General features: G+C 35.7%; 1 long non-coding RNA gene across 1 annotated transcript; it reads right to left on the reverse strand.

The window, feature by feature from the left end:
• Nucleotides 1-1,532: 1,532 nt before the first annotated feature.
• LOC127436800 (uncharacterized) lies at nt 1,533-10,526 on the reverse strand. Its single transcript, XR_007896462.1, has 3 exons — nt 10,270-10,526; nt 5,488-5,596; nt 1,533-4,554 (listed from the first exon to the last, which is right to left on the reverse strand). It is a non-coding gene; the product is annotated as an uncharacterized LOC127436800 (long non-coding RNA).
• Between the last annotated feature and the right edge of the window lie 1,542 nt (nt 10,527-12,068).

Below are 12,068 nucleotides of genomic sequence, written 5' to 3' on the forward strand. Positions count from 1 at the left end.
AGATAGATAGATAGATAGATAGATAGATAGAAAGAAAAGACTTATAGATAGATAGAAAAAAGACTGATAGATAGATAGAAAAGATTGATAGATAGATAGAAAGAAAACTGATAGACAGAAAGAAAAGACTTAGATAGAAAGAAAAGACTGATAGATACATAGATATATAGAAAAGATAGATAGATAGATAGATAGATAGATAGATAGATAGATAGAAAACTGATAGACAGAAAGAAAAGACTGATAGATAGAAAGAAAAGACTGGTAGATACATAGATATATAGAAAAGACTGATAGATGATAGAAAGAAAAGATTGATAGATATATAGATAGAAATGACAGATAGATAGAAAGAAAAGACTGATAGAAAGAAAGAAAAGACTGATAGATAGAAAGAAAAGATTGATTGATTGATAGAAAGAAAAGATTGATAGATAGATAGATAGATAGATAGATAGATAGATAGAAAGAAAACTGATAGACAGAAAGAAAAGACTGATAGATAGATAGAAAGAAAGAAAAGACTGAGATAGAAAGAAAGTCTGATAGATACATAGATATATAGAAAAGATTGATAGATAGAAAGAAAACTGATAGACAGAAAGAAAAGACTGATAGATAGAAAGAAAGAAAAGACTGATAGATACATAGATATATAGAAAAGACTGATAGATGATAGATAGATAGAAAGAAGACTGATAGATAGAAAGAAAGAAAGAGAAAATACTGATAGATGATAGATAGATAGAAAGAAAAGACTGACTGATAGATAGATGGATTTTCTAAACATTGTATTAGTATTCTACATTGCATTTTTATGATTTAATTTAAAATAAGAGATATGGAATATTTGTTATTTTATTTGTAAATTAAATTGTCACTCAGGATTATTCAAATAAACAGCAAAACAGCTAAAAGTTGAGCAATGGTTAAAAACTTCAAAGAAATGATGACCAGTAACAGCAAATGAAATACTGTATACACTTTCCCTAATAAGCATAGAATAGACAGGTTTGTAACTGCATCAGAGTGGTTTGTGATGAATATGGACTGTTCTCCCACACAGGTCCCAAGACAGCATGAGTCACTGTTCTCCAATGCTCTACCGTTTGCGACCTAAATGCTCTCATATATGATGAAAGTCAATGTCTTAGATAACAACAGTGCTCACAGAGTCATAACCACACCCTGTCTATCATGCAGTTAAATGGTTTAGGTACTGTTATTTCACGATTTTGACAAAATAATCATGATGTGATAGTGATAGTGAGGTTCTGAATGCAAGATGCGATCCTTGTTTTTCTGAATTGTGCATGATGTGTAACATACAGTAGGCTATTGTCTTTTGCCTTATTTGCAGGTTTCTACAAAATAAGTGAGACCCACTGAGTTCTTTTAAAGAAAGTATCTTGTATTAGGAGGTCTGGTATTGATCTATGTCTGGGTCAGAGGGGTTTGGTATTGATCTGGTATTGGCTTGGGCCTGGGTCTTAGGGGGATGGGTGTTGGTCTGGGTCTTAGAAGGTCTGGTATTGATCTGGGTTTAAGGGGGTCTGGTATTAATCTGGGTCTTGGGGGATCTGGTATTGGTTTAGGCCTGGTTCTTAGAGGGTCTGGTACTGATCTGAGTCTGGGTCTTAGGGGTACTGATGTTGGTCTGTGTCTTAGAAGGTCTGGTATTGGTCTGTGTCTAAGGGGGTTTGGTATTGATCTTGGTCTGTGTAGAACAGCTTCACAGCAGAAGGGAAGGAAAACACAGGGAAGCAGGTTTTTCAGGCTCAGGTAGGACTTTTAATCGGCCACTTCAGTGCTTTACAACTTCACAAACTCATCAGCTTCACAGGCACGTAGTCACTTAAACACACCAGCTTCACAAATATAACAGATTAAACATAACAGCTTCAGCTTCAGGAGCATCGTGGCCTTCCTTGTGCCAGATTCTCTCTACTCTCTGCTGGTGGCGTGGCTGCTTATATGCCGCTCTCCCCATGCTCACTGGAATTAGAGACAGGTGTTAAACATAATCTAGCTCAGATGCAAGCACCCTTACCGCTTTCTCCGGACGGACGCTTGACCACGCCCCCGCTAACACACTCTGGGTTTTGGGGGCCTGGTATTTGTCTGGGTTTTGGGGGTCTGGTATTGGTTTGGGTTTGGGGAGATCTGGTATTGGTATGGGTCTGGGTCTTAAGGATCTGGTATTTATTTGGGTCTAAGGGGGTCTGGTATTGATCTAGGTCTGGTTCTTGGGGGATCTGGTCTGGGTCTTAAAGGGTCTGGTATTGATCTGGGTCTAAAGGGGTCTGGGATTGGTTTATGTCTGGGTTTTGGGGGTCTGGTATTGGTCTGGGACTTGTGGGATCTGGTATTGGTCTGGGTTTTTGTCTTAAAGGTTCTGGTATTGATCTGGGTCTAAGGGGGTCTGGTATTGATCTAGGCCTGGGTTTTAGGTGGTCTGGTTTTGGTCTGGGTCTTGGGGGATCTGGTATTGGTTTGGGTCTGTGTCTTAGAGGGTCTGGGATTGATCTGATTCTGGGTCTGAGGGGCACTGGGGTATTGGTCTGGGTCTTAGAAGGTCTGTATTGGTTTTGGTCTTAGGGGGACTGGTATTGGTCTGGGGATGGGTCTTAAAAGGTTTGGAATTGGTCTTGGTCATAGGGGGTTTGGTGTTGTTTTTATTCTGGGTCTTAGGGGGTCTGGTATTGGTTTAGGTCTGGGTCTTAGGAGGTCTAGTATTGGTCTAGTATTCATTGTGGTCTGGGTCTTAGAGGGTCTAGTACTGGTATTGGTCTGGATCTTAGGAGGTCTGGAATTGGTCTGTGTATTGGGGGGCTGTTATTGATCTAGGTCTGGGTCTTGAGAGGTCTGATATTAGTCTGGGTCTGGGTGTTACTATGACAGCCATCATCCTCTGCCAGATCATCATAATGGCTCTTATTCTTTCATTTCATGAGGAAGTACAGTACATGTCCCCATGATTAGCTACTCTTCTTCACATGACATATTGAAGAGAACTCGAGATTTGGACCAGTATGGAATTCACTGTTTAATGTCAGGAACACATATGTTTATTTCCTCTCTAGAATGACTGGAATTTTCTAATAGCTTGCCAGAAAAGGGCTTGATGAGTCATTGGCTAATTTCAGTCCAACCTTGTAGCTTATATACAATCCAAATAAAGTTGTCAGACCAGTAAAGAAAGAAATTAAATTCATACTTGAATCTACTGCATAGTGTCTTGTCATCACCCAAACAGCAAAGAATTGCCCTTTTGTCTGTGATACACAGCCAGTCAAATGTTTGGACACACCTACTCATTCTTTATTACTACTATTTTCTGCATTTTAAAAGTGCAGTATGTAAGATTCAGAAACCCTTGTTATTAATGACACCTGTGGCCGTTAAGTGAACTGTAGCCTGTAGCTCGTGATCGCGCGCACTCCACAGGGAACAAAATAAAGAGACTGAATGTGATTCACTGGCTTGATGGTGACAGATGAGTTAGCATAATTAAAATACACAGTTATGATTGTTTTACTACAAACTTTGAGACTGTATGTTATATTTGACTCTCCAGTGCTGGAACAGGGCTAAAACAAAGTGTGGATATAGGTCTGACTATGTGAGACTGTAGTTTGAAGTAATCACTTTTCTTTGCATGATACATTGACGGCATTTATACGATAGCCTATGTCGACGTTAGCTAGCTAGCCAGCTTTATTAATAGCTGTTAGCTAAATTTGGTGGATGATGACAGTAGCTGTTTATAAAATAGACTGTACATTATAAATACGTTGACACAATTCAACTGTCATTTTGATATATCGATGCGCTATTGTTTTATAATAATAGAATGTATATATTTTCTGTATAACTAAGTTACGTTACACTAATGAATGGAGCTTTTTGCATTATCTTGAACATTATCTAGCATTCATTTAATGTATTACTGTAGTTTACCTTGCTGAATAATTACAGATTGGCATTGACATTAACCTGACTTTTAGTATAAAGAGAAGATCATTGAAATTATTTCAAAGTTACGAAGGAAGGTAGCTTGCAATTCGTCAGGGTTAGCAGGCAAGATCAAGTTAGCTAAAATACACAGATCAGTCCTTATGGCACTATAGTTCACATGCTTTGCAGTTTTGTAAGCTTACGTGTCCAATAAAAGAACGCCAATTCAGGGTCGGTTTTGATCCCCAAAACCGAACGAAGGTCCCTCCAGGAATCAAATGTCCTGCCGATGTTCACTCTAGTTTTTGCTTGACCACGATCACGTTTCGGCTTAGCCAGACGGGAATGTTGTTTTTTTTTGTGGCTTTCTCTGAGTTTGTGTAGGAGTCGGTGTTGTGCTGGGAGCCGGATGTTTGCTGGATTCCATCTCTAAGATAACGTTACCTAGTGTTGCAGTTTGTTGTCACTGTTGAATAGCGGAAGCACTGAGGCAAGGCTCTCGGCAGCGTGCATAAATGTCACATCCTTTGGATTTTCCCGGCAAAAGCGGCCCGCTCCCTTCGCATGAAAATCAGTCTACAGGCTTTAACAGGCAACCTAGGAAGTCCAGGAAGGGCACATTTTTAAAGTTACGTTACAAGCCGTTCACACATTGGCAAAAAAAAGAGGCAAATATTACATGAAAAAATTTACATATTGCACCTTTAACATAATAGGAAAATAATTTAATCTATGCAATAACACAAATGGAAGAAGTATAGGAATTATGTTATTGATGAAATGTAAATGATGTCAGAATATTCATTTTTGGGTGAATTATCCATTGTGAATGCCATTTCCAATTATGATGCCATGTCTATCTGGCTGGTTCTTCCCTGTATACTTTGACAGAGATAATTGAGTGGAATTTGAAGAGGGAACAATAAGGCGTCTGCTCTATAAATAGCCTCTGATGTACAGACTGAGGTCATTCTAAAGCATTTTGAGATGCTTCAGTTTGCTTTTGGGAAACTCACTGACAGAGTAAACACTCATGTGTCACTCATTGCTTTGGCTTTGACTCCTGCTCAAACATTGCTTCCCTTTTAAGTAAATTCCACTTAGCATTCCTATAATGCATTCTCCAAATGAGCAGATAAGTGGAGAGTTACTCCCACTTTGAGAATTAAATTTAGTTTGCTTTCTTATCATTCCCGAGTCAAGGTCTTTTCTAAAAAGCTGTCAGATATGTTCGGTTCACTTGAGTGATTCCCTCAACATGCTATCTAAAGAAGCTCTTTCAGGAGATATTAAAGTTTAAAATAATAATAATAAAAAAAACTGCAACCTATAAACTGCGATCTGTTTACCTTCTCTGATGATAAGGTTTCTGAATGATTTATTCCTTTTTGGATCCTGCTATGAATGCAAAAGGTTTTGCAGGAAGATTATTTTAAAAAATCACAGCCATTTAACCATATATGGACAGGCACAACAAATGGAACAGGCTCCTTGTCAATTCTGCCATATTTGTGTTACATTTTAACCCACCTGTTGGCTTTTATTAGACTGGAAATAATGGCTTCGTGGTCCACAGAACGGTCACAGTGACAGACATTTTCCCTAAGCCCTGAAATCACTTCCATATTTCAATTCGAACCTGAAAATCATACAGGATGACAATCAAAAGTTTTATGCCCACCAAAATCAGCTTTTACTTTCATGTAGTTTCACACAGGCACATTTATATTTGTACTTCTCTGTAAATGGAAATAAGCATTAGATATTAATGGAATGGTTAATTGTCAACCATAGATTTGAGTCCTGTAAGTATAGGTTACTAATACAGTGGCCCCCAAAAATAAATTGTACACTTAAAAATGTGTAAATGTCATTGCATTAGACAATAAAACATCAAACAGAGTGGCATTTATTTTAAAAGAAAGGTAGCACAAGTACACTTCTCTCACACCTGTTCGGTTTTAAATGATAAAACAATAGATAAGCTGTTCAAAATGAATACAAAATGTACATGGATACTGTCATACATGTTTTAGTTTAGCTTAAGTGTCCAAATACTTTTTGGGACCCCTATTGGAATTTTGTATTAGCAAAAAAAGAAAAGATAAAAAAAAAAAAAAAAAAAAGTCAAGTCCACATATTATATAAAATAATTAACCAAACATGAGACTGAGTGTATCACATACTGGTGGACGTTGACCATTCATCTGGTATGATAAATAAATGTTGCTTAGTAACAACTGTCCAACTAACAAATGAGGATTCATATTGCAACATACTGCACAGAGGAACATTTATTTTCACACAGTATGCAATTGTTAGCTTTTTTGTATAAATATTGTTCACTACAACCTCTGGTCATTGTGGCTCCCAACACCCTTGTAATCAGTACAAAGCACATGCATGGCAGATAAATTCCCTCTTTCTCTGCTCTAATGGTGGACCATAACCATGCCATCTGTGTGATGCCATCTGCTGAGATGTGTGAGGGGTGTTCGACAAAATGGGTCATTCAGTTTGTTCTGTGTGCCGCCCATATTTTAACTGGTTTGATCTGTCCATTTTTTTGAGTTAGTAGCACCGAGTTGAGTTGGTAACTTTGTGTCCCTGAACAACTCAGATGTTCTCTTACTATTGTCAGCATGTTTACTGGTTGAACGGAGGCATGGGAATGGTTTCAAAATTGCAAACCAGCTGTACTCGCTTATTCACCCGAAAGTCTAACGTGCATCATTATGAACACAAAAAACAGAACATTCATAACTGAAACTTGAGCAAAGAAAGTCTTTCAGATACTTTTGATTTGTTTCTTCATGTTCCAATGCGCTAGTATGCTCTCCTCAGGGTGACCACATGATATTAGTCATTATACTGAAATGATTAAACCACTTAAAGGGATAGTTCACCCAAAAATAAAAATTGTCATCATTTACTCACCCTCATGCCATCCCATATGTATATGATTTTCTTTCTTCTGCTGAACACAAACAAAGATATTTCAAAGAATATCTCAGCTCTGTAGGTCCATACAATGCAAGTGAATGGTGACCAGAACTTTTAAGCTCTCAAAAAGGACATAAAGGCAGCATAATAACAATCCATATGACTCCAGTGGTTTAATCCATGTCTTCAAAAAGTTATATGATATGTGAGGGTGAGAAACAGATCAATATTTAAGTCTATCTTTTTTTACTATAAATCCCCACTTTCACTTTCACATTCTTCTTCTTTTGTTTTGGCAATTCACATTCTTTTGTTGTTGTTGTATAAATTCTCTTCCCTACCCAGTAGGTGGCGATATGCACAAAGAATGTGAATTGCCAAAACAAAAGAAGAAGAATGTGAAAGTGAAAGTGGGGATTTATAGTAAAAAAAGATAGACTTAAATATTGATCTGTGTCTCACGCACGAAGACATTGATTTAACCACTTGAGTCATTTCGGTTACTTTTATACTGCCTTTTTATGCTTTTTGGACCTTCAAAGTTCTGGTCACCATTCACTTGCATTGTACAGTTCTACTGAGCTGAAATATTCTAAAAATCTTTGTGTTCAGCAGAAAAAATAAATTCATACACATCTGGGATGGCATGAGGGTGAGTAAATTATCAAAGTATTTTCAAACAATTCCATCACAATTTAGTGTTGGGAACTCCGATTCATTTTAGCTAATCGATTCTTTCGAGCGGTTTGGTAAATGAACTAGTTCAAATAAATGATTCACTGACTTGTAGTGTAGCTCACTACTTTTTAAAGAGTAGCTTGACTGCTTAGTTATGAGTAGCTTAGGAAGCTACAGTTTCAAGGTAGCTCCCCAAACAATACACAAATTATCCAATCAGGTTTAAAGTGCATGGTGATGCGTATTCTTAGTAGGCCTAATCTTCACATGCTAGTTTTATATTTGATGTCACAATCAGATAAACTTGCAATTGAGGTTTTCTAGAGGTGTCTGATGTCCTTTCAATTGTTATTGAGATTTAAGCCTAGCCAGATGAGTAGAAATTAAAGGAGCCTGCAAGAATGTGGTCAGCTGGGCAATAAATTCTACACCTGAACTTTCCAATTCTGGCCTCCTTACAGGTAAATACACAGGTACAACTCAACTGGGGAATGTTGATTTGAGTGAATGAACAACGATGTACTGCCAGAAAATCCACATTCCATGACACTGAAGTCAACTAAAAGGCAAAAGGAGTTTGTCAAGATAAATCACAAAAGCCCTGTGCAATTTTAGCTATTCACTCAAAAATGTATAGGCCCCTCCATGGCATTTTCACTTGGAAAATGGAGCTTATACATCCCCATATGGCCAACAACACTTAGTGCTTTGGCCACTGGGGGCAGTGGTTTTAATTTCGGTAAGCACAGCCCAATTTGAGCTGAACAAAAGTCTGTTTCCCACCATTTTCTGCAATCAATATGGAAAGAACTAATGTAAGATTAAAGTGTGAAAAGTCCCTTTGACTTATATTTATAAAATTCAAAATCCAATCGATATGATCAGTGTAATCCAATTACAAAGTAATTAGTTACTGTAAGATAATTACCTTTTTAGTCAATCAAAAAAGTAGTGTACATTTTAAATTATTGTAATGAGATTACAGTTACTAATTTTCAATCATGGTAATTACATTTAAAGGAATAGTTCACCCTAAAATAAAAATTCTCTCATTATTTAAACACCCTCATGCCATCCCAGATGTGTATGACTTTCTTTCTTCTGCAGAACACATTAATATTTTTAAATCTGAGTGGTGGCCAGAACTTTGAAACTTCAAAAATCACATAAATCAGCATAAAAGTAATCCATATCTTCAGAAGCTATAGGATAGGTGTGGATGAGGAACTTTTTTTTTTTTTTTTGTTACCATAAATCTCCACTTTCACTTTTACTTTCACATTCTTCTTTTGTTTTTTTGGTGATTTGCATTCTTCGTGCATATTGCCACCTCCTAGTCGATTCTGATCATGGAGGTGGAGGAGATCTATAGAAAAAAAGGACTTAAATATTGATCTGTTTCTCACCCACACCTTTCATAGCACTTCAGAAGATATAGATTAAACCACTGGAGTTTTATGGATTACTTTAATTCAGCCTTTATGTGATTTTTGAAGATTAAACATTTTGGTCACCATTCACTTGCATTGTACTGACCTACAGAGCTGAAATATTCTTCTAAAAATCTTCATTTGTGTTCTGCAGAAGAAAGAAAGTCATACACATCTGGGATGGCATGAGGGTGAATAAATGATGAGAATTTTCATTTTGGGTGAACTATTCCTTTAAGTATCTGTACAGTATTTCCAAAATATGTAACACATTTAAAAATATATATTATTCATTTAATATGTTCATATTCTCTGTGAAAAGTGTATAGAAATGAACTTACAAGTAATTAGTCATTTTAACACGTTTATATTACATATTCAGTAAAGTAATTTGATTACAGTTTTTTTTTTTTTTTTTTTTTTTTTTTTTTTTGGAGCAGTAGTTAGTCATTTTAATGGATTACTTTTTGAGTAACTTACCCAACACTGGAAATGATGTAATTGCAATATTTGCATACTGATTTTTTCTTTTTTTTTTCTTCTTCATTCTTGCATCTAATTATGGTATTACCTTGTTAAAAGGCAAATCTTTTGGCCAGATCCCAAATGAAAAACTGGTTTACTAGATTACTATTTTTTTTTTAAAGAATAATATGTAAAACAGTTTAAACATTTGAAGCAGTAGGGTGCTTCTCATTGTCAGTGCCTCATTACTTAGCAAATTAAATTCTATAATAAAAAGGGTTATTTGGAGTTTTGAATCCACTTTTGGGTAAAAATGTTTTAACAACCAACAGTCCTATAAAATGAGTCAAGAAAACATGATAAAAAAATAAAAATAAATCATGGTTTTTATTGTGATTAATTGATAAAGTTGGAAATGGAAGGTTATTTTCAGTGCAGTGTGCTTCATAAATAATGCAGAATAATACATAGTAAATGTCTTTTGGTTAACATGCATTCTGTGCACAGTATTCATACTATTCAGTACTGTATACTGCAGAAATAAGAGTAATGGCAAATGGTAGTATGCTATTGTGAACATAACCTCTGACAGCACTAACACTTTCCTTATGATAAGATGGAACACATAGCACAAACTAAAGGGTGAGTCATGCAGATTATGTAGTCTTATTTTAGATTATGGTGATTTCTCATTTTGAAGACCAGCTGAATTTCATATTCATATTCATGTTTTTTTTTTTTTTTTTCTTTTCTCATTCATGCCTTTGTAAATTCAATCAAGCAACAAAACACTTACTTTCCTTTTCTTGTGATGTCAAATACTACTTTCTTGAGCACTTGGATATGTACAAAATGCGATGTGACGCATGCACAGCTGCAATGTGTCCCGAGTTGCCCTCCTGGTGAAAATCACCAAAAGAATTGAATCCTTTTGTTTCTATAATGATCTTGGAATTACATTTTCCTCCCTCTGTACTGGGAAACAATCTTTTCACATTAGTTTTGGTCAAGAATCTGATTAGACTAGTGAGCTTTGAGCTAGAACTGAAGGAATGTGGGGTCCCCTGAAAGACTCCAAGAGGGAAATGGAAAAATACAAGTGCTATTGCATGACTTTGTACAATTACTGCCCGTACCACCACTTATCCCCAAAGCATTATTTGAGCTGTTCGTGCTTAAACGTCACAATGAGAACATGCAACATTCTTTGCCAAGCACATTTATTAATGTAGTCTTAAAAGAAGTCTGGAAATGGCTTAAAAACGCTAAAACATTAGTTTGAGATGTGTATAATGTGGATGAGATGTGGATAAATGCTTTTGCATGAGAGTGGCTGGGCACTTCAAAGAGGTACACAAAACATACTAGTAGACCTCACATACGGAAATGCAAGACTTATGTAAGACCAGTAAAAATAAACACAACATTTTTAACATTAGGCAACACTTTTCCTGCATTTCCTGTTAACAAAAGCATGCAAGGTTGAGAGCTGATTGGAGCAGAGCATCTGGTGGACTCTGTCATACGCCATCTAGTGGCACTGATGCCACTGTCAACCTGTCTTCAGTAGTTTGATATTTCCTCTTTTACAATTCTACTGTTGATGACAAAAGCATAATTTATCTTCAAATAAATCTTTTATCTGTCCTCTGGAGTATAGTATAGATAGATTAGATACTGTACACACACACACACACACACACACACACGTTTATCACATGCCTTTGTTTATAATTCATATATACACTTAAAATATGTACAGTAGATCAAAAATAAAAATGTGAAATGTATTAATAATAATAATAATAATTTAAAAAATAAGGCTTTGAGTCTAAGATCCATGATCAATTAAACATTACTTAAATATGTTATTAAAATAAATATGCAAACGATAATTCAAAGCCCCTCGCAGACCTGAAAAGTCATAGGTAGGTGCATAAGAAAAAATACATTACCAAATTTTAATGCATGCCTGATGAAAGTTATGTGACCAAAATGTCAATACATTCTTGATCGTGTTTTGCAAGCTAAGTTACTGTAAGAGATTTTTTTGCTTTTTTCTTAAATACATATTTACAAAAATACAGCTTTAAGTTTTTCACATGCTTTTAATTCATGCATTTTATAACAAATAAAAATTTAGACTACAGTCTTATTTCTTTGAGCTAAGTTACTAGAAATTGGTGTACATTGATTCAGAATATATAGATCAAAATCAAATAATGGAATAAGAAATGTATCAAATATTAATAATAAATGTATACAGTATAAATGGTACGTATGTGCATATACACAGTATATACAGAAGCATGTTTATAAACACCGATCAGCCACAACATTAAAACCACCTGCATAATATTGTGATATATATATTTTGTGATGTGGGTTGGTGCTATTTTGGCTGCATGAGGGGGACCTACACAATATTATGCAGGAGGTTTTAATGTTGTGGCTGATCAGTGTGTGTGTGTATGTAATTATATATATATATATATTACATACACACACACACACACACACATATATATATATATATATATACAGTACTGCGCAAAAGTCTTAGGCACATAAGATGTTTCACAAAAACATTTGTCT

This window comes from Myxocyprinus asiaticus, chromosome 47, assembly GCF_019703515.2.
Source record: "Myxocyprinus asiaticus isolate MX2 ecotype Aquarium Trade chromosome 47, UBuf_Myxa_2, whole genome shotgun sequence".
Lineage (NCBI taxonomy): Eukaryota > Metazoa > Chordata > Actinopteri > Cypriniformes > Catostomidae > Myxocyprinus > Myxocyprinus asiaticus.